Source organism: Scyliorhinus canicula, chromosome 20 (assembly GCF_902713615.1).
Source record: "Scyliorhinus canicula chromosome 20, sScyCan1.1, whole genome shotgun sequence".
NCBI lineage: Eukaryota > Metazoa > Chordata > Chondrichthyes > Carcharhiniformes > Scyliorhinidae > Scyliorhinus > Scyliorhinus canicula.
The window spans coordinates 46,142,805-46,166,021 of record NC_052165.1 but is presented as its reverse complement, the minus strand read 5'-3'; the positions used below and the strand labels follow the sequence as shown (position 1 = coordinate 46,166,021).

Here is a 23,217-nt window from a genome sequence, read left to right as displayed (position 1 = left end):
TACACCAGTTAGTAAGTTTCAAATCAAAACACATTTATTAAATACACAGTCAATCGCTACTCATGCATAAAACACTACTTACTAGGCTATCTCTAACACTAAAAGGCCTATACTTAGCTTTGGAAAGGGCCCACCAGGTCAGGGGAACAATGGCCTTTCGTTCGATTCTGAGTCTGCAGGCTTCAAGCTGGTATGGACTAGTAGCTAGGAGCGCCTATCTCGTAGCGTGCGATGACTGGAGACTTACTTGGTTGGTGCAGCTGCTAGGCAGGTCTCTCCTTGTTGAGAGTCACAGTCAAGAGTTCTTTGAGAGCTGCCAAAAAGACCTGCCAAGAGAGCGAACGGAACTTGGGGGCTCTATTTTATAGCGCAGGGGTTTTGCGCCCTTTTGGGCGGACCCCGGACTTGGTTCTAATTGATTGGACTAAGTTCCAATCACTTGGATCGATTTCTCCAATACTGGAGCTGTTCCCTGATCGCTGGGCGGTTCCGATGTGTCTGTTGACCTTCCTTTGTCCTGGCTCCCGCTGGCGCCGGGGAGTCTGGTTTGGTCTTGATTACTCTTAATGCTTCCAATTGTTCCCAGGGATCGCTCATTAATATGCAGATAGTTGCTGGTTTCAGTTCTGTCTGGGTTTTTGCAAGTCCTAATACATAGGAAACCTTGTACCTGCTTGTTTCCCTGTACCTGGCTGAATTTCCCTTCATTCTTAGCGGACCTCCATTTTGGAATCGGGACATGGCCAACCCAGGTGGCTACACTAGTCTAATTGGTTCACTATGCCTTCAGTGAGAACAAGTTCACTCACTCCCTCCTGGACATCTTCCTGGAAAAGAGCTGTGAAGAGTGTCTAAAAGTCAGCACTGAAGTCCAATTCCAGATTTTGGGTCCAGGTGAATAGATGCAGGGATTCAGTTGTCACATCATCTACTGTCTTGAGGAGGTTCAGGTCTATACAGGATATTCGACAGAGAGAATTCCTAATTCTGTAGAACATACAATGTTTCTAGTATCGCTTTTCCCTGTACTGGGGAGTTGACTGTAATATTCCCTTAACTTGTTGTTTGATCCCTCCTGGACCATGTATCTGGGTTTCAGCTGGCTTCAGGAATTGTGTTAAAAGACATGGTTCTTTTTCTGCTGAAATTGTTGCACTTGCAACTCTGTCCAGTTTAAAGTTGGTGATATGTCCATTGACACATATATCTGCATGACAGAATGTGTACTGGGGGCCTTTGATTTCACACAGGAAACTTGATGAAATTCCTCACTAACTGCTTAATAGTTTTGTGTGTGAAAACATTTTCATTATTTCCTGTAAGGTTAGAGGTTTTACTTCAGCACATCTTCCCAATGGTACAATCCTGCTGCAATGAAAGCATTCTGCAGTGTTTGCAGGACACTGTTCATACCTGTGGGTCTTTGCAGCATCATAGCGTTGGTATGGTTTAATGGCATCATGTACTTTCACTAGGTGGTGGTTGGAGACATATACTCTAGTAATAAACAAAGAGTTTATTGATGAAGCGCAAAGGCAGTTAGATAACAGGCACAGAAATCTATAAAACAAGTCTTTACTCTTCAGCTCCCTGGTACATACTGCCTGGGGTCCTAGTCAAAGGGCCCCGCGCAAACTCCACACTGGCCAGGGTTCATATGCTCCCGCGTGATTGGCCCTGAGCTGGTCACGTGGTCTGTGGAACTCGACTGCTCACACTCGCCTAACTGAATAGTAAAGGAAACATTGGCCTCAGTGAAAAGGTACAACGCTACCACATCCTTCCCCCCTTAGGTCACTTAACACACTACCCCAAAACTATATACCCAAGTTGCAATGGTTAACAGGGACAACGAAGGAAAGAGGGTCTATCAACAAGTCAATCGGTCGGGAGACCTCTAGGTCCTCCCAGACCTCTGAAGCTCAGCAGGAGGTTTGGCACTCTTTTGGGCGATGAGTGGTCCACAGTCGATGTCACCTCGGGAGGGCCCACTTCACTGACAGGCGAATTAACCTCACTGGTCTCGACAGACGTAGCAGGTTGAGCAGAAATGGGAATCCCTGGCTCCCCTAGACTGAACCGAGCGACAGGAGTATTCATGATGCTCGCCGGACCTGTCAATTCAACGTCGGGGGTCGCCACCCCACGGCTCCTCAGGTGGTTGTCATGCTTTTTGACGGTCTTCTCGTTAATATCGACCACCCTGACTGGGCCGCAGCCCATGCTTCTAACCAAAGCGTATGACCATAATCACTTGGAACAACCTGTCATCCCTCTGCCCTGACCGCTGACTTTTCAGAGGGGCCTCACATGCTTCTACCCTCTTTGCCAAATTTGGAAATGTAAGATCCAATCGGATTTTCACCAACAATCCATGAGAAACTGTGGGACACCCATGGCTGAATGATGGGTTGAGGTGTACAGCAGCAAAGAATTAGCCAACCGATGGCAAAGTGGTTTATCAGATTGTTTTTTCATGGCATTCTTGAAAGTCTGAAAAGCTCTATCAACCATGCCATTCAATGATAGGGGGACGTCCTCATGTGTTGGAGCTATTTTCTCTCCAGTTCTCTCCAATTATCACAGTTGAAGGGAGTGCCATTATTCAAAACAATTGATTCGGGAAGCCCATGAATGACAAACACCCAGCACAAGGCATCTAGCATGGCCACCGAGGTAGTGGTCCCCATCTCCTGAACTAATGAACACTTTGAGTGGCATCTACCAGCACCAAAAACCTCTTGCCCAGAATAGGCCTGCATAATCAATGCGCATCCTGGTCCACAGGTGACCTGGCTATTCCAAGGGATGAAGGGATGCAGAAGGCTGGCACTGTTATACTAGTTCTTCAATGGCTTTGCCTGTGCCTGGCCACCGGATGTAACTGCGCCAAAATCTTCCTCTTTGTATGACCAAGATGGGCGCTGTGTAACTCTTGAAGAAGGATCCCTGGCCTGAAACAGGACCACCTGTGATACCCATGGCAACATACAATCTTCACACGTCAACTCATCGTGACAAGTGAGGTAGGGCCTCAGCTGTTCAGACGTCTCGTAACACCATCCAAACTGTATCATTAATTTGGCCTTTGAAAGAATTGTTTCTCTTTGGGTCCAGCGGATGTGCCCTGTGGAACTGGCAGGGTGCCTAGGAAGTTTAGGGTTAGAACGATCCCCTGAGATACCGGTGGTGGTGGAATGTAATTGGGTAGGGACAGGCGATTTAATGTATCCCCATTAGAAATTTGCATCCCAGGCTGATTCTGAAAAGCATAGTTGTAAGCCATCAACAGACGGGCCCAACGCTGAATCCTTACCAAGGCTATGAGTGGTATGGGCTTATCTAGTGTTATCTAGTGGTAGGGGCTGTTTAGCACAGGGCTAAATTGGTGGCTTTTAAAGCAAACCAAGTAGGCCAGCAGCACGGTTCGATTCCTGTAACAGCCTCCCCGAACAGGCACCGGAATGTGGCGACTACGGGCTTTTCACAGCAACTTCATTTGAAGCCTACTCATGACGATAAGCGATTTTCATTTCATCTTCCCTTAATAGGCTCTTTTTTTTAAATTTAGAGTACCCAATTCATTTTTTCCAATTAAGGGGCAATTTAGCGTGACCAATTCACCTACCCTACACATCTTTAGGTTGTGGGGGCGAAACCCACGCAAACACGGGGAGAATGTGCAAACTCCACACGGACAGTGATCCAGAGCCGGGATGGAACCTGGGACCTCGGTGACGTGAGGCTGCAGTGCTAACCACTGCAACACCGTGCTGCCCCTTAACAGGCTCTTAGTGGTCAGTCACTATGTCGACCCGTTGACCGTACACATACAGGTGGAATTTCTTTACACCGAACATAACCCTAAGAATTCCCTCTCAATCATGACAAGGAAACACAGGTGGGGTTCCTTGTTTTCTCCTGCAAGCAGAATAGAGGTTCCTTGTTAGAGCATGCTCACCGCTTGATTAAGAAAAGGGGAGGGAGAAGACCCACTAGTAACCATCCCCCCTGCCCTTGCTGCTCACACAACTGCATGGACTCCACCGTGCAACAACCACCCACCTCTCCCATCTCCCCCCCAATCACTCACTTCTCCCCTGAGATCCAGCAACCATCCTGTGCCTCAGCAGGTTGGCAGGCAGCAGCCTCACCCTCCCTGGTGACACAGCCACTCAAACTAGATGCTGGTCTCTGATTGGTCAGCAGCTCTTAGCAGCCAGGATTTCCACCCCTGGGGCTGTTGACCCTGGGGAAAGACCTGCACCCGGCCTGTACCCAGCCTGTACCCGGCCTGCCAAATGCCTGAGTATTGGAAGATGTGAGTGGCCTTTCTGAAAAGAGGTGAGGTGGGGCTTCTGCTAGCTCTCAGCTAGCAGCCAAGGTCTCTGTCACTTCTAGAAAATTCTGTTGCTCGTCTAGTGTCAAAACGACTACACTACTGCATATAGAACATAGAACAGTACAGCACAGAACAGGCCCTTCGGCCCTCGATGTTGTGCCGAGTCATGATCACCCTACTCAAACCCAAGTATCCACCCTATACCCGTAACCCAACAACCCCCCCCCCCCCCCCCTTAACCTTACTTTTTAGGACACTACGGGCAATTTAGCATGGCCAATCCACCTAACCCGCACATCTTTGGACTGTGGGAGGAAACCGGAGCACCCGGAGGAAACCCACGCACACACGGGGAGGACGTGCAGACTCCGCACAGACAGTGACCCAGCCGGGAATCGAACCTGGGACCCTGGAGCTGTGAAGCATTAAATATGGACTGTGTATATCACCTCTGACCCAGGGTCTGGCTGTGAATGTAACTGAAGTACTGCATCGTGCTTTGGATAGTCTGTACTGAGCAAGCTGAATAATAGTAAAGCTTGCAGTGCCAAAGATCACTCATTCGTATTCAGAACCTCTTCTCATTGAGTGATAAACTCTGATTGAAGAGTCCGAAGATTTGTTTGGGTGCCAGTAACTGCCAGCTCCAACTTTCAATTAGTCTATGTGATACTGACTAAAGATGGACATTCCCTGAAGCTTGGTTGGCTTTGAGGGGACATTACACCAGATTTCTTGTAGTCCTTTGATCACTCTCTCTGGCAAGGTAAACAGTTGCTCCCATTGTCTCAGCTCCACATCAGGGCATTTATCAAAGGCAGTCCACGGAGCTGTGTCACCACTTTGTCACATCAGTATGTCTTTTATTCACATTTGTCCAAGATATTAATTCTCTTCCCTCTTTGTTATAACCCACAAGCGTCTGGGTACAATTAACTTCCCCGTGAACCTTGCAGAATACGGACTCCCCCTCTAAGGGGGCGGGAGACCTCTAAACAATGTGTAGTTGTATGGTACAACCGGCCTGTTAGGCACCAGGAAGGAGACCCAGTTGAGATCTGCCACGTGATGAAAATAATAGTTATTGTAAATAAACTAAGTTTCTTTGAACTACAAACTGACAACGAGGGTCGAACTGGATAGCTATCAACGCTGCTACACCATTGCATAAGCCACCTCCCTGTTCCTGTTGGATAATGGTTGGATTTCGCTTTTCATTATGCCTGTGTTTGTAGCCAGCTTGGAAGACTGGAATCAGTATGCGACGCAAATGTGCTACTTTTTCAGGGCCAATATATCACAGAGAATGACCAACAGACAGTCATCTTGTTGACAGCCTGTGGCACACACATGTTTGGAGTGCTGTGGAGCCTTACCGATCCAGTGGCGCCCGACATGCAAACCTCGACCACCCAGTAATTTTAGTGGGGCAGCACTTTAACCCAACTCAGTCCATTGTTGTTCAGAGGTATCATTTTAATACTACAGAGCGGACCCCAGGTGAGTCCTTTACTGAATATTTGTCAGGGCTGTGAACGATTGCAGGGTTTTGTGAATACGGCCTGTCCTGCAAGAATTGCTACAAGATCGTTTACAATGCCACCGCCCAAAAGAAACTTTGACCAAATCTTCCCTGAATCAACAACAAGGCACACAGATTTCGCTGTCCCGGGAAGGCGCAGAGCGAAGGGTACAGGAAATACAAGATATGGAAGTAAACTCGTTGGGGCATGCCGACTCCCGGCACGGGACCCATGCCCAGACGGCTACCCTGCCCCTGACTGAGCACCGTAAAGGCCCGACATGTTGGCCAAAGGCTGAGATTCCCCGACAAGAATCTTCCCGGAATCCGCTGAGGTTAATCTGGGTTGTTGTGGGGTGTGTGACAGTCCAGTTATGTGGGGACTATAAGCTCACCATGAATATGGCTTCAAGGTTGGACTGTTACCCCATGCCTCGCTTTAAGGACCATTACACGAAGTTGGCGGGTGTACAGTCGTTCACTAAACTCAATATGAGCCACGCTTATTTATAACTTAAATTGGATGCGTCCTCCCCAAAATATAATAATAATCTTTATTTTTGGCACAAGTAAGCTTACATTAACACTGAAATGTGGTTACTGTGAAAATCCCCTAGTCGCCACAGACCGGCGCCTGTTCGGGTACACAGAGGATGAATTCAGAATGTCCAATTCGCCTAACAAGCTCATCTTACGGGACTTGTGGGAGGAAACCGGAGTACTCGGAGGAAACCCATGGAGACACGGGGAGAACGTGCAGACTCCGCACAGACAGTGACCCAAGCCGGTAATCGAACCTGGGACCCCGGCGCTGTGAAGCAACAGTGCTACCCACTGTGCGACCGTACCACATTCTTCGCATGTATTTTCTTCATCTACACTGAAACACGAATGAAACCTAAAATATTAACCTAAATACTAATGTAAAACATGGGTCCATAAATATAACACTGCCAGCTATAAATCCAGTGAAAAATTTAAAAGGAGCTTCTTTACCAAGGGATTAGTCAGGATGTGGAACTCACGAGAACGGGGAATGGTTGCGGCAGAAATGCATTTAAGGAGATGTTGGCTAAACACATGAGTGAGTGAAGATGAAAAAACTATTTATAAGTATTTATGTGGAATCTTTCACAGCTTTGGAGTGTCCGAATCATTTTCCAGCCACTTTTGAAGAATAGAGTCACAAAACACGCTGATATTATCTCCAGAAGACCATAAGGCATAGGAGCAGAATTAGGCCACTGAGCCCATCGAGTCTAGCAGAAATGTTCTCATCCCCATTCTCCTACCTTCTCCCCATAACCCCTGATCCCCTTCTAATCAAGAACCTATCTATCTCTGTCTTAAAGACACTCAGCAAATTGGCCTCCACAGCCTTCTGCAGCAAAGATTTCCACAGATTCACCACTCTCTGGCTGAAGAAATTCCTCCTCATCACTGTTTTAAAGGATCATCCCTTTAGTCTGAGATGGTGTCCTTTGGTTCTAGTTTTTCCTACAAATGGAAACATCCTCTCCACGTCCACTCTATCCAGGCCTCACAGTATCTTGTAAGTTTCAATAAGATCCCCTCTTATCCTTCTAAACTCCAAAGAGTTCCGATCCAAAGTCCTCAAACGTTCCTCATACGACAAGTTCTTCATTCCAGGGATCATTCTTGTGAACCTCCTCTGGACCGTTTCCAAGGCCAGCACATCCTTCCTTAGATGCAGGGCCCAAAACTGGACACAATACTCTAAATAGGGTCTGACCAGAGTCTTATACAGCCATTACTTCTCCTGGTCTTGTATTCTAGACCTCTTGACATAAATGCCAATATTGCATTTGCCTTCTTAACTGCTGACTGAACCTGCACATTAACCTGAAGAGAATCATGAACAAGGACTCCCAAGTCCCTTTGTGCTTCTGCTTTCCAAAGCATTTCCCCATTTAGAAAATAGTCTATAACTATATTCCTCCTTCCAAAGTGCATAACCCCACACTTTTCTACATTGTATTTCATTTGCCACTTCATTGCCCACTCTCCAAGCTTGTCCAAGTCCTTCTGCAGTCCCCTTGCTTCCTCAATACTACCTGTCCCTCTACAGATCTTTGTATCATCTGCAAACTTAGGAACAGCGCCTTCAGTTCCTTCTTCCAGACCATTACTGTATATTGTAAAAAGTTATGGTTGCATCACAGACCCCTGAGACACACCACTGGTCACGGGCTGCCATCCTGAAAAAGACCGCTTTATCCCCACTCTCTGCCTTCTGCCAGTCAGCCAATCATGTATCCATGCCAGGATCTTACCCTGAACACCATGAACTCTTAACTTATTTAACAATCTCCAAAGCGGCACCTTGTCAAAGACCTTCTGACTCAGTCCTATTTTACCATGCACTTCCAAGTACTTCGCAATCTCATCTTTAATAACAGACTCTCAAATCCTACCAATGACCAAAGTCAGGCTAACCGGCCTATAATTTCCCGTCTTCTGCCTCCCTCTCTTCTTAAACAGATGTGTTACATTAGCCACTTTCTAGTCCTCTGGGACCCTTCCTGCCTCCAGTAATTCCTGAAAAATCATCACTAATGCCTTCACAATTTCCTCAGCGATCTCTTTTGGGATCCTGGGGTGTAGTCCATCCGGTCCTGGTGACCTATCCTACTTCAGACCTTTCAGTTTCCCCAGAACCTTCACCTCAGCCCCCTAGTTCTCCTGGAGCTCTGGCATCCCACTGGTATCTTCCACCATGAAGACTGATGCAAAGTAACTATTCAGTTTGTTTGCCATTTCTTTGTTTTCTATTATTACTTCTCCAGCCACATTTTCTAGTGGCCCAATGTCTATTTTTGCCTCTCTCTTACCTTTTATATATTGAAAAAAACCTCTTCTTATCTTCCTTTATATTACTAGCTAGCTTACACTCATACTTCATCTTCCCTTTTTTGGTTGTCCTCTGCTTGCTTTTAAAGGCTTCCCAATCCTCTGGTTTCCCACTAATTCTCGTCACTTTGTATGCTTTTTCTTTAGCCTTTATGCTGTCCTTGACATCCCTTGTCAGCCATGGATGCCTTGTCCTCCCCTTAGCATGTTTCCTCCTCCTTGGGATGAATTTCTGTTGTGCCTCCCTAATAAACCCTCCCTAAAACAGCTGCCATTGCTGTTCCACTGTCTTCCCTGCTAGGCTCCTTTTCCAATCAACTTTGCCCAGTTCCGAGGGTATCCCAACTTGGAATACTGGTTTATTCCCGTACCAGCCTCCCCGGACAGGCGCCGGAATGTGGCGACTAGGGGCTTTTCACAGTAACTTCATTGAAGCCTACTCGTGACAATAAGCGATTTTCATTTCATTTCATTTTTCATTTCATTTAGTTTTGGTGTGAGGAGACAAGTGAAACCCCATTGAGAATAAACAACCCAGTCGCCGTATAACAATTATTAACAACTATTTATTAAAGTAAAGAAAAGACAAATACACACAAATAGGATGGCTCTACTCTCACGCAATTAAAATGTATGAATTACTAAACACACAGTTTATATAGAATGTACCCTTTGTTACACAATATATCTGTGTAACCTGAACTCTGTAAGACTTCCTCTGTTAACCAAACAAGATCCAAATTGAATAACCAGCTATGGTTACCACACAATAAGGGATGATACCCAATTCTGGGACTCATCTTTTTCCTGGTCCTGCGAAAACATTTAAAACTACTGTCACAAAGATTGTTTGCAATGCCTTGGTTCTAATACTTACAAGCTTGTTTGCTGTAAACTTGGCCTTCAGGCTTGGTGGCTAGAAACTGGCCTGTCCACTTTCTGAGATTGCTAGATGGTAACTGCCTGTCCTGGCTTCTGAGCAATTATACCTTTGTTGTTCCTTGATTATGCGTTCTGTGGATTTGGCTGTCTGTCCCCATCAACTTCCTTAGCTATACATTAATACATGTATATCTCAGGGATCTTCCCAATCATTTATAACCTGTTTCTCCTCCATAAGCTATTCACACTTCATTCTTTTCAAAACTCGTTTTCAGGAGAGACGCATACTAATTGAGCCCTTTGAATACTGTCTACTGCTGTCTTCAGGCGGATTGATAACAATAGTAACTACTGTAATGTTGGAAATAGAAAGTTATGTTGATAGAGTTAGGGTGAATTGGGGTGGAAGGGAGCTCTTGTGGAGCGTAAACACCAGCAGTTCGTCCGAATAAACCATGCCTGAGAGTTTCTGAAAAATTGTGTTGGTCTTTTTAAGCTCATTTCACCCAAAATCAGCCAACCCATGTGAACGTTTCTCAGTGCCAATCGAGTTTCCATCATCTATTTCTCTGCTTTAGAAGACATTGCGTTAGAAGCTGGTCTTCCCACAAAATCAGCCAAATACCCAGATAAAAATTAATCACCAAGTTGAACTAACATAAATTGAGCCTTTTGAACAGGTTCTTAAAATTAATCTTTTCTTCAGGTACTAGAATATTTAATGTACTGAGAAGCTGAAGACTGGCCACCAATGTAACTGGCAATTGACTCGGTACAGCTTTTCTAAAGCCGTTTCTCAGTTATTTTAAATCAAGTTACTCACACAGGTGGTGGTCCAGACACTTATTAAAATGTGTATTTTTGTGATAAACCCATTTTCAGCTGCATTAATCAAACTGCACCAGGTTACTGCTCCTATGTATTTAATCCACTTTTAAAATTACATTCAAAAACATTGCCTGACTGCTGATTAACGGCAGATTTTCTGAAATTAATGGCAGCTCCTGAAACGGTCACAGCTCCTGAGATTCCCTTCGGCTGTTTTCTCAAACTCCTTTGTTCAGGCCCTGTCACATTTGGTTCCTTCAACCTTGGGTTACTCCCAGCAGCAACAAATGAAACATCCAAATCTGACCACTCGGTACGTGATTACTGGCACCTCACCTCAGGATCCTGCATGTGGAATCAAAAAAGCTGAGCATCAGGGTGTATGAGAAAGCAATAAGGAAGAAGTCATTAGCATTAACCGTCTACTTACCAGGGTAGGAGAAGATGGTTGACACTTACCCACCAGTCCAGGAAATGTATTTTCGTTTCAAGGTTACTCTCAGCTCCAGGAACAGAAACTGATGGTCTTCAACACATATCCCCTGATAGGGAACAAAACCACTGTGCATGCATGCATGGGGAATAAGGAAGAGAAGAATTTCTGTATGAATTCTGTGTCCACGTTTTTACAAAGGAAAATACTGCGTGCTTTGGAGCATCAAACCAATTAAAATCAGCAGCACGTTTTCCAGTTAGCATTCCCCGCCATCACTCCCCCACCTCCCCCCCACCTCCTCTCCCTCCCACCCACCCCCCCCCCCCCACTCGCCTTTGCGAACACTCTGATGTGCCTCAAGTTTATGCCCCTTCCTCCTCGTAAATATATTTTAAAAGCTGCTTCAATCTGACACGAAAATACTCCGAGGGTTTGCCTCTACTGCGGGTTACAAAGCCAAACTCTACACCTTTCATTTTGATAGTCTTCAGTGACTATTATGAAGCACTCAGCTGTTTCATAGACAACATTACCTCAAATGTTGAGCATCTGGAGGAGATCATTGGCTTCATGTTAGATAATGGCACATTGATGCTCAGTACAGGGTTAACGAAGGTCTCAGCGACCTTTCCGTCATATTGATAATCACACAAAACTGGATGGAAACATTTTGTGAGCAAGTTCAGATTTCATACGTATAGTTGCTTTTTTATCTGTGCTCGGATCAGGCAATTGAAGCCTAAGTAATACCTTTGACTGGAGGCTGTATAAAGCTTTGTGCGGTAGCATGTGACCTGACATTCACATTTTTAGTCTGCCTGACCCAACGAAAGGGCACAGGTTTTGACACTGGAATTTTTAAAGTTTTCTTTGCTGTATCTGACCAGTAAAGAGCGCAAAATTAATGCCCTTAATCAGAGCCTAGAGTGCTCATCTCTCAATTGTGAATAAATACGCCCAGTTCTTTGTGGCAATAGAAAGGTCCAGAAGGAAGGCAATCGGTCAAATCCCATTAGAAACTAACGGCATGCTAACACCACTTGTCATTTTTAATAGTCAATGAGTTTGGGACATTAAACGATACGCTGTGATTTGTGAATCTCCAAAACCAGTCACAAAAACAGCATCCCACCTCTCGTATCTCTCCCCCCCCCCCCCCCCCCCCCCCCCCCACCATTATTAAGTAATAGCTGCATTTTATCCACTATTCACCATTAACTATCCACGAAAGGCAGCAAAGTGGGAAAACAGCCACGGTCAGAGAAGGCATCTTAATTAACATTGGTTGAAATTCTCTGGTTGTTAATTATTCCTGCTGGCAGCGCACCCCTGCCCACGGGCTTCCCGATAACGTGGCGTGGATTCAATGGGAAATCCCATTGACAAGCAACGGATAGATAGAATCCCACTGTCAACAAATGGCGCGCCGCCGAGAAACACTCGGCTGGGGGAACCGGAGAATCCAGCCCAGCGTAAATAGCTTTTCAACAACATGATGATTATTGAAGCAATTAAAGCAACCTCTCTGGCCCAGAAAGAGAACAATTCAGATTGTTCATTGCTACAGCTAGTGAATTCTCAGAAACGTAAAATGTTTGTTTTTCTTTTCATTGCTTTCTCTTTTCTCTCTCTCTCTTAATCCATTCCTTCCCTCACTTTATTTTTCTTTCTGTGTCTGATTTGACTCTTATTCACCCAAGTTCCTTCTCTATCTTTCCTGTTTCTTTCTCAGTCCATAAATCTCATTGGTTAAGGAGATAGACTGTTAGTCTCATCATTCCCTGATGTCTTTGACACCCCATTATCAGCTCACACTCCCAGCAACAGCACTGCAAAAAATATTTTTGAGTTGAAAGGCCTAATATAAAAGTCTAATGGGGCAGAGAGATGTCCCACTCAATATGATTCAGGCCCAGTTAACTCTGCTCAATAATAGACCCATTGAGCAGAATGCTGGAGGGGATGTTGTGAAATACCATCCCTGGTTCAGAGCTTCTTATGCCTTGAGGACTAATTAGGAACAGAAATGAGTGAAATTCACGTAATTTTCTATTGTAGATAGAAAATGTGGCAGGCTGTAAATCAGGCACTTGACAATTATACAAGTACTTTTATAAATATAGTCACTGTTTAAATGTCGGAAACTCTCTCAACAAATTGTGTACAGCAATGAGACATATGACCAGTCAGTGTTTTTTAGAGATTGTTGGTTGAGGCACACCCTAAAGTGTTGAAGAGGTGGTTGCATAAGTCATCTGTCTTGATGGTCATCTGTCAAAATTCTTTAAACTCTGATTCTATAAACGTTGGAAAGGTTCTTGCATATTGGAAAGTGGCCAGATGTAACCCCTCTATTTAAGAAATGAGGGAGAGAGAAAGCCTGACATCTGTAACAGGGGAAATTCTAGAATCTGGATTAAAGGATGTGAAAGACGAGACTTGGAAAATAATGGTAGGATTGGACAGAGTCAATGTGGTTTATGAAAGGGAAATCATGTTTAACACACCTGTTGCAGTTTTTTGGGAATGTAACTCACAGAATAGATAAGGTGTGTTATATTTAGATTTTCAGAACGCTTTTGGTAAGGTCCCACACAAGAGGTGAGTAAACAAATTAGAGCACATGGGACTGGGGGGGAATATACTGGCATGGATTGAGTGCTGGTTAACAGACAGAATAAGGAGAGTAAATGGGTCATTTTAAGGTCGACAGGCTAGTGGGGTACCACATGGATAAGTGCTTGGGGCCCAGCTATTCGCCAAAGTGTGATGTGTGAGGAGGATGCAAAGATACATTAAGGGAATTCGGAGAGCTTCTGCGAGTGGGTAAAAATTTGGCGGATGTGACACAATGGGCGTGATTCTCTGGCCGCGTTGTGCCCTCGCTTGAGCGCAATGCGGCCGGAGAATGCTTTGAGAGGCCTGCAGCGAGCCTCCCGACAGATACCCCGCTTCCTGGGATTCTCCGAAGTCCCGCGAGACACCAGAGTCGAACCCCGCCCCAAAATCGACGGGACCGAATGTCACTCACAGAAGTAGGTCGGAAACCTACCCATGATCTATCTGCGCAGGATCTACCGACCTCCCTCAATTCTTCGGAAGTCCCAGGAAGTCACCCGGCAGCACCTGCAGGAGCCCTGCCTGGGTGCCAGGGTGGCGTGGAGTCTATGCCCATGCTCATGAAATGAGGACAGAAGGGTGTTTGAAGAGCGGTGGAGTGCAGGGCAGGTAAGTAGGGGCGTCTGGGAGTTCGGTGGATGATGGATGGGGGTCCTAGAAGGGAGGAGGCGCTGTAAGGGGATTTGGGGGGTCCTGAAGAGGGGGCCCCCAAGGAACTCCACAGCGGGGTGTCCAGACCTAGGAGGTGTGGGGTAGTGTGTGTGGGGGGTGATATTGCCCATGGGTGGGAGGTGTAAGCTCATTTCAAGATCGGGGCACCCTTTCAAAATGGCACCCCATCTCACTATCTCACTATTAAGCTGTCCAGGTGGTATTTTGAGCTGGCATGGGCACTGCCAATGTGTCAGGTCGGCACTGCCAAGATACCAGGCTGGTATTTTTTATGGGCATGATCGACTGAGAATGGCTGCTTGGGTGATGTGGGGGGAGGGGGGGTACAGGGTCCCTACCATAGTGCGTTCGGGCTGGGGGAGAGGTCAGGGATTGCTCTGGAGGCCTTGGAGATTGGGATGCCATTTTCAAATGGCGTCCTGGGGTGGGATTTTCTGATCCTGGGGCTGTGTTGATGCTGTTGTAAATGCCGGGACGCTTTACGAAGGCATCATCTGGCCCCTAGGATCAGCGATCCTGTGCCGCACAGGGGGCCTCATGGTACTGGAGAGCCTCACGCAACTCCAGCTGCCGAAAAGGGTATCAGCACGGCCGGCACAAGTTCGCGCATGCGCATGTGTTGCCGGCCCCGACGCAACACGGTGGGGATCTACAGGGGCCCGGCATGGAGGAACATAGACCCCCACCGGGGTAAGCCAGTCGGTAGGCCCCGATTGTGGGCCAGACCACCGCCCCCCCCCCCTCCCTGGAGTAGGATCCCCCCTCCCCCCCACCAGGCCGCCCCTTGCCACCACAACGCATAGGTCCCGCCAGGTAGGACCACACGAGAATGACGGCGGCAGGACTCGGCATCGTGCGGGGAGATCGCCGGCGCCATTGTGTAGCATAAAGACTGGCATGGACCAGTTGGGTTCAATGGCCTGGTCTGGTGCCGTAATAACCAGCGTTGCGTGATTCTCCCCCCCCCTCCCCACCCCGGCGATTCTCCGACCCGCCGTGGAGTTGGAGAATCCTGCCCCTGGTCTCTCGCTACGATGGGGAATTCCAGCGAGTGGAGCTCCCCAGTGTACAAAACAGTGTTGTGTGCGGTTTGCACTGCCAAGGTGCCCAGGTTCAAGTAGGAGTGTCAGGGTGCCCTTCCCTGACCACCCAGGTGTCTCCAAAGGCCTGGGAGACCCCCCCCCAGGTACCGTTATGCCGGGTCCACATTTGTGTGGACCAGCACTAAAAGATTCCCTGGCGAGATCTCCCAGGTGATACCGTTAGGTCCCCAGCACCGAGGGAATCTGGAGAATGGAAATTTAAATGAGTCATTGATCATGCCTAGTGGGATGAGATCTAGTTTGTGACATCTCGCGAATTTCAATTGAATATCACGAGACGTTTTGAGCATCGTGAATCCCGCGAGAGGCCTCTCACGAGATTTAACGGCCTCATCTCAACACCAAGCCAGCCACAATGAGGCTGTTAAATCGCACCCATTGTGTAAGAATTTCAGTGCTGGTATAATGCCAGGTAAACAGACCATATGCCCCAGCGATTGGCTGATCGAATAAAACAGCATGTTCCTTTACACTTGTTTGAAGCAACAGAAATTCATTCACATGGATCCATTCTCTGCAAACAAAAGGGATATACTGAAGTCTTGTACCTTACTGAATTACCCAGGAGCTTCGGGAACCTGTAGTTCTACATTGCCTTCTCCATGGCAACGCATCAGGTAATCAGATTTGACTTGCCAACTGATCAGCACCACTTTCTCCTGCCATATAAATTGTTGCGATTGTTTGAAATTTGGAATTCTTGTATTTGGCCTGATGAGAGAAAATGAAAAGCTTGGACAACATGCTTCTTTTTTCAGCAATATTCAAGCTCTGTGCCACCAAGTGACTATTTGTGATTACTTCAAATGAGTAACTTCAACCACAAGGGATCCTCTGAGAAATCGCGCACAATATCAAACCCACATTAGGAGAGAAAGACATTTTTGTTTCATTCATCTACTCACTTCATTTACACATATAATTTTGTACATTAGATTTGTGCAGCTGACAATGTGGATAAATTACTAGGTCTAAATTGCAGCAGTTATTAATATGCTTTGAGCATAACTTGAAAATTAAAGCTATCTCCAATATGAAACATCTGGATTTTTCACTGTTATGAATAAATAAAATAAATTGGAATCATCAGATGTACATTACTTGAGCAGTTTAATTCATATTTCAGTAATGATTCTTCAAAATGCAGCATGGGAATGGAGCCAAATTGAAATGTCATTTTTATATTATGTCCCTGTCTCATTCAACCCAACACTGTGGCGATAATTAATTACAGCTGCAATTATTCAAATACACTCATTAAAACATTGCACCTCTATCATTTGTAATTATCGAGAAGGATGGGAACATTGGCACAATCAGATATGTTATTTCTTCACTGATGTCGCAAGAAAGATTTATCTTAACAAAACAATGCATTCAGCGTTTTAAGCTCAGCATGTATCAGTAAACCAGAAGTGCACAGTTCCAATCTGCAACAACACTGTTTCATCATTGACTTTTTTTCTACTTCAGGCTTCCATATGGGATTGTCACCACAATTTGTATAGCAGAGGTTGAACATGCTCTAATTCACAGAGAAGCTTATATTAGTGTGTCCCACTTACACAATCAGAAACCCAGGATTGCTCTCTGATTATTTGCTTACTTGGATGCAACGCTAGTTTGTGATTTTTCCTTGCAAACAATCGGCAAAAAATATTTGTAATTCTCGTTTATTATGTAAGAATTGAATGTAAAATGAAGAGAAATAATCCAGTTTCTTCAATCATCCTAATATCATGTCAACTTCATTCCTCCTTCATAGAGTCTGATTGTGTGCAGAATAGGGCCATTCACCCTTTGCTGGAACCACCCAGTTAGCCCCACAATCCTGGTTCCTTCCCCCAATTACTGCATTTTATTTTCCCTTCAAGTACGTATGAAATTTTAATTTGAAAACCGCAATTGAATTTGCCTCCACGAGCATTTCAAACAGAACATCCCAGATTATCAGAACTCATTGCATTAAACAAATTCTCATCTCCCCTCAGGTTTTCTGCCAATTATCTTCCATCTGTGTCTCCTGGGATTCCAACCCTCCTGCCACTGAAAAATGTTTCTCCTTATTTACTCTATCAAACTCTTCATCATTCTGAACACTGACCATATTTATGTGATTTGCAGACAGTTCTGTCTGTCCCCCCACCCCCACCCCATTGTCTGTGATCTTCTTTAATATTATCAAATAATTCTAACTCTCCTTTCCCAGTCGTTGTAGGCATCGTCAAAAAATATGATTTTTAAAAATATATGTATTTATTTACATTTTACTAATTCAACACCAATCAGAACCATATCAGGAGCATTTCTATCATGGGGAATCAGGATATTTTTCCAACAAGTCTGTCGGACTGGATTTTCTTGCATTCGGGTATCTCACCACATATTATTTTTAGTTAGACTTATTTTTGCATGTTTAAAACTTGTTGTTCGCAAATTTGCTTGAAGTCTGAGCTGATCAGGGTGTGAAAGGAAAATGGAGGACCTGGGACCTTGGTGAACAACTGATCCAACATTCAGAACCGAGATTTAAGGGTTGAAAAGGAAACAGATGGCGGGTGAAGCAGAAACAGGTACAGAAAGGAAAATGGAAAGAAAGACTGAACTAAAATGCGAGAATGGATTCAGAAAGGAAAAGGGGAAAAATTAAAAATGTACCAATTTTAACATCTCCTGAAACAATATACAGCCTAAGGGACTGAGACACAATGCAATTTATTGTTCAATTTCTGGGCCAGCGTATGCGATTGTCAGTCAGTAACAATGATCGCATTGTTAATGAGGTATAATGATGCAAAGAGAGGTCGGAAAGTAAGTTGTGAAGAGGACATAAGGGGTGAGATTTACCACGCAACCCGCCATGTGTTTTGTGCAGCAGGGAGCGGCCTGCTATTGGCCAGTGGCAGGATCTTCTGGTCCCGCCATTGTCAACGGGGTTTCCCATTGAATGTACCCCTCACCGCTGTCAAACCCATGGCGGGAGTACGCTGTCGGTGGGACAGGAAGATCTCAACAGCATGAATGGCAGGAAATTTCCTGCCAAGCAGTCTGCAAAGGTATCTAGATAGGTTAAGTGATTGGGCAAATATTGGCAGATGAAGGATAAAATGGGAAAATATGAGGCAGTCCACTTTGACAGAAAGAATAGAAAAGTAGCCCACTATTTAAATAGAGAAATTACAGAACTCTGAGGTACAGAGGTACCTGAGTGTCCTTGTACATGAATCCAAAAAAGTTAGAATGGAGGTACAGCTAATGTTGAGGAAGGAAAATGGAGTATTTATTGAAAGGGGGTTGGAATATAAAAGTAGGGAAGTCCATTTACAACTGTACAGAGCATTGGTGAATCCGGACCTAGGGTATTGAGTATAGTTTGGGTCTCCTTCAGGAGGGACATACTTGTATTGGAGGCAGTTATAGAGCATTGATTTAGCTAATTCTTGGAATGAAGGGACTTGTTTTATGAGGAAAGGTTGAGTAGGTTGGGCTTGTACTCTTTGGAGTTTAGAAGAATGTGAGATGACCTTATTCAGACATTTAAGATTCTGAGGGGGTTCAACAGAGTAGCTGCTGAAATTATGTTTCTCCTCATGGGGGAATCCAGAAGCAGGCGACACAATTTCAATACAAGGATACTCCCATTTAAACCCAGTTGAGGATGAATTTCTTTTTTCAGACAGCGATTAACTTCTGGAATTCTCTACCTCAGAAAACAGTGGAGGCTGGGTCATTGAGTATATTCAGGATTGAGTTAGATAGATTTTTGACTGACAGAAGACCATAAGACGTAGGAGCAGAAGTAGACCATTCAGCCTATCAAGTTTGTTCTGCCATTCAATGAGATCTTAACTGATCTGATACGATAATCCTCAAATCCACCCTCCCGCCTTATCCCCATTACCCTTTATTCCCTTCCTGATGAAAACTCTGTCTATGTCCGCCTTGAACAAACGTAACAACCCAGCCTCTACAGCTCTCTGCGGTAAAGAACTCCACAGATTCACTACCCTCAGAAAATAAATTCCTCCTCATCTCTGTTTTAAATGGGCGAGCCATTACTCAGAGATTATGCCCTCTGGTCCTAGACTCTCCCACAAGGAGAACCAACCTCTCGGCATCTACCCTGTCAAACCCTCTGAGAATCCTATATGTCTCAATAAGGTCACCTCTCGTTCTTCTGAACTCCAATGAGGACGGACCCAACCTACTCAACCTCTCTTCATAAGAAAATCCCTCCAAACCTGGGATCAACCTAGTAATAATAATCTTTATTATTGACACAAGTAGGCTTACATTAACACTGCAATTAAGTTACAATTCATTTTTCCAATTAAGGGGCAATTTAGCGTGGTCAATTCACCTGCCCTGCACATCTTTGGGTTGTGGGGGGCGAAACCCACGCAAACACGGGGAGAATGTGCAAACTCCACACGCACAGTGACCCAGAGCCAGGATCGAACCTGGGACCTCGGCGCCGTGAGGCAGCAGGGCTAACCCACTGTGCCACCGTGCTGCCCTGCGAAGCAACAGTACTGACCACTGTGCTACTGTGCCACCCACATCTTCACTGTACTGTCTACAGTGCCATTATATCTTTCCTTAGATAAGAGGAACAAAATTGTTCTCCGTATTCCAGATGTGGTCTAGCAAGAGCCTTATACAGTTTTAGCAGGTCTTCCCTATTTTTATACTCCATTCTCTTTGAAATAAAGGCCAACATTTCATTTGTTTTCCCCATGAAATGAATGAAAATCGCTTATTGTCACGAGTAGGCTTCAATGAAGTTGCTGTGAAAAGCCCCTAGTCGCCACATTCCGGCGCCTGTTCAGGGAGGCTGGTATGGGAATTGAACCGTGCTGCTGGCCTGCCTTGGTCTGCTTTCAAAGTCAGTGATTTAGCCCTGTGCTAAACAGCCCTATGACCTGCTGGACTTGCATGCTAACGTTTTGTGATTTATGCACGAGGATTCCCATATTCCTGAGCAGCAGCTTTCTGAACTCTTTCTCCATTTATCCTCAAGATTATAGAACATAGAACAGTACAGCACAGAACAGGCCCTTCAGCCCTCGATGTTGTGCCGAACAATGATCACCCTACCCAAACCCACACATCCACCCTATACCCGTACCCAACAACTCCCCCCCTTAACCTTACTATTAGGACACTACGGGCAATTTAGCATGGCCAATCCACCTAACCCGCACATCTTTGGACTGTGGGAGGAAACCGGAGCACCCGGAGGAAACCCACGCACACACGGGGAGGACGTGCAGACTCCACACAGACAGTGACCCAGCCGGGAATCGAACCTGGGACCCTGGAGCTGTGAAGCATTTATGCTAACCACCATGCTACCGCGCTGCCCCCCGCTACCGCGCTGAGGGGCAGGCGTGAATGTGGAGTGAAGGCCACAATCCAGCCATGATTTTATTGAATGTTGGAGCATGCTCGATGGCCGAATGGCTGTTTCCAGCTCTGATGATCTTCTATTAGCGATTCTGTTGATCAAAACTTGTAAGAACGGGAAGGCAGAATATTTTCTATATGATATGAACCTTGTGAAGGCTGATGTTTAGAGGTACTTGAGGGTACTCGTACAAGGAGCAGAAGTAGCAAACACACAGCGAACATTTAATAAAAAGTTGAATATTGTCTGAAACGCTATATGACATCTATTTAAGAATTGCATTTATATGTACTGCCTTTCTTGACATCCCAAAACATCCTATAGCCAATGATGTGTAACCACAATTGTAATTTAAGAAACACGGTAGCCATTTTGCACACAGCAAGATCCCACAAATAGCTTTTATGATAATGGCCAAATATTCTGATACAGGTGTTGATTTAGGGATAAAAATTGACCAATATACCAGGGAGAAATCTCTTGCTTTGTTGTGAACAGTGTTATGGAATCATTTGCATTCACCTGACAAGGCAAATAGCTCCTTAATTTAATGTCTGACCTGAAAGACAGCACTCTCTCAGTACTGCACTGGAGTGTCAGGTTAGATTTTCTGCGCAAGTCTCTGGGGTGGGTCTTGAACCCACAACCTCCTAATTCAGAAGTAAGAGTGCAATCCACCAAGCCGCAGCTGACAATGGCTGAGGCTTTTTAAAAAATAAATCATATGAACCTGTCAGAGCTGCAGGTGCAATTTTACAAAATTACATGAAATAACTTCATGCATCTTTTGCCACTTCTCCACTTCTGGCCTCTTGAACATCACCAATTTTAATCACTCCACAATTTGTGGCCATACCTTCAGCTCCCTCATCCTAAACTCTAGAATTCTCCTCCGAAACCTCGGCATCTCTCTACCTCTTTCCTTAAATCTTTACTCCTTAAACAAACATTTGGTCAACTGTATTAACATCTCTCAATGCTGGGCAGCACGGTAGCATAGTGGTTAGCACAATTGCTTCACAGCTCCAGGGTCCCAGGTTCGATTCCTGGCTTGGGTCACTGTCTGTGTGGAGTTTGCATGTTCTCCCCGTGTGTGCGTGGGTTTCCTCCGGGTGCTCCGGTTTCCTCCCACAGTCCAAAGATGTGCAGGTTAGGTGGATTGGCCATGATAAATTGCCCTTAGTGTCCAAAATTGCCCTTAGTGTTGGGTGGAGTTACTGGGTTATGGGAATAGGGTGGGGGTGTGGGCTTGGAAGGGTGCTCTTTCCAAGAGCCGGTGCAGACTCGATGGGCCGAATGGCCTCCTTCTGCACTGTAAATTCTATGAATGCAGCTTAGTGTCCTGTCTGATAATGGTCCTGTAAAGTGTCTTGAGACAATTGTCTGTGTGTTGCACGAGCTGCTGACACTCTGCCTCCAAGTTGAATGTGTTCCTGACTGGGGTGGAGATCACATCATATCGCACGTTAGTGTCTTTACAGATAGCACATGATCTGTGCCAGTTCTTGAAGTGCTTCTGGTCCCCCAAGGGAGGAGAAGAGGAATTTTCCAGAGCAATTTTTCCCTCATTGGCCCTGGGATTTTTCTGGGCTTTCTCTTTTTGGGGATTGGGGTGGGAGACGTGGAGGAAGAGAGGGGGATTGAGGAGACAGGGGGGGAATTGGGGGAGATGGGGGTGGAGATGCAGCGAGAGAGGGGGGTGGAGGCAGATGCAGGCGGAGAGGGGATATTGGAAGAAATGCAGGGGGAGAGGGGTGATTGGTGGAGACGCAAGGGAGAAAGAGGATTGGAGGAGAGGTGGGATAGGGAGAGACGTATGCGAGAGGGGGAAATGGGGTGACGTTGGGAGAGTGGGATTGGGGGAGATGTGGGGAGAGAGTGGGGGTGAGGGAGGATTGGGGGAAAGAGGGGTGGGTGCAGAAGTGACTCCTGATAGTATACCAATCCTCATTGTACCTGCAGCAGGCCTTTTGGACCAACCAAAAGGTCCAATCAGCTTTTCATGTTCATGAAAGCCTGGATAATTATGTGTTTTTGTGTTTGAATTCACCGTTTTCTCAAAGAAGCTTGTAAAGTGATGAAAACTCTGCATTATGTTTGAGCTGAGAGTTTAATCATTACTGTGTGCCTTACAGGGCTATAAGCTTTGCAAGATTAAATGAATCCATTGGGCTGCATACTAGAAAAATGTGTAATTACATTAATGACAGCTGCGTAAGGTAACCCAAGTGACCTTTCCATGTATTTAATCTTTTGAAACATCTGACTTCATTTTAAATGGCTGTAGTTAGATGATTTACTGTTTTGTTTAATATTTAGGCTGATTAGAAATCAATAACTTGCACAGTTGAAAAATGTGCTATTTATTTTCTCTCGGGAGCTTATATTTTCTTCCAAGGGGAACTAACCTGTAGTTCATGTAGTAAAGGTTGAGTTAGCAGAATCTCTGTTAAGAGCTACAGCCAGAAAAAAAATAAACAAAGGAGCGAACAGAATGAATTTGCATTTATATAGCACTTCCCTGGGCCTTGGGAT

General features: G+C 45.4%; 1 protein-coding gene and 1 long non-coding RNA gene across 2 annotated transcripts in view; one reads left to right on the top strand and one right to left on the bottom strand.

Annotated features, from left to right (window-relative positions):
* syt1a (synaptotagmin Ia) overlaps positions 1–23,217 on the top strand; it is a 622,829-nt gene that overhangs the window by 340,132 nt on the left and 259,480 nt on the right.
* Positions 9,336–11,593, bottom strand: LOC119954646. The gene is made up of 3 exons (XR_005458286.1): positions 11,415–11,593; positions 10,905–11,006; positions 9,336–10,790 (listed from the first exon to the last, which is right to left on the bottom strand). It is a non-coding gene; the product is annotated as an uncharacterized LOC119954646 (long non-coding RNA).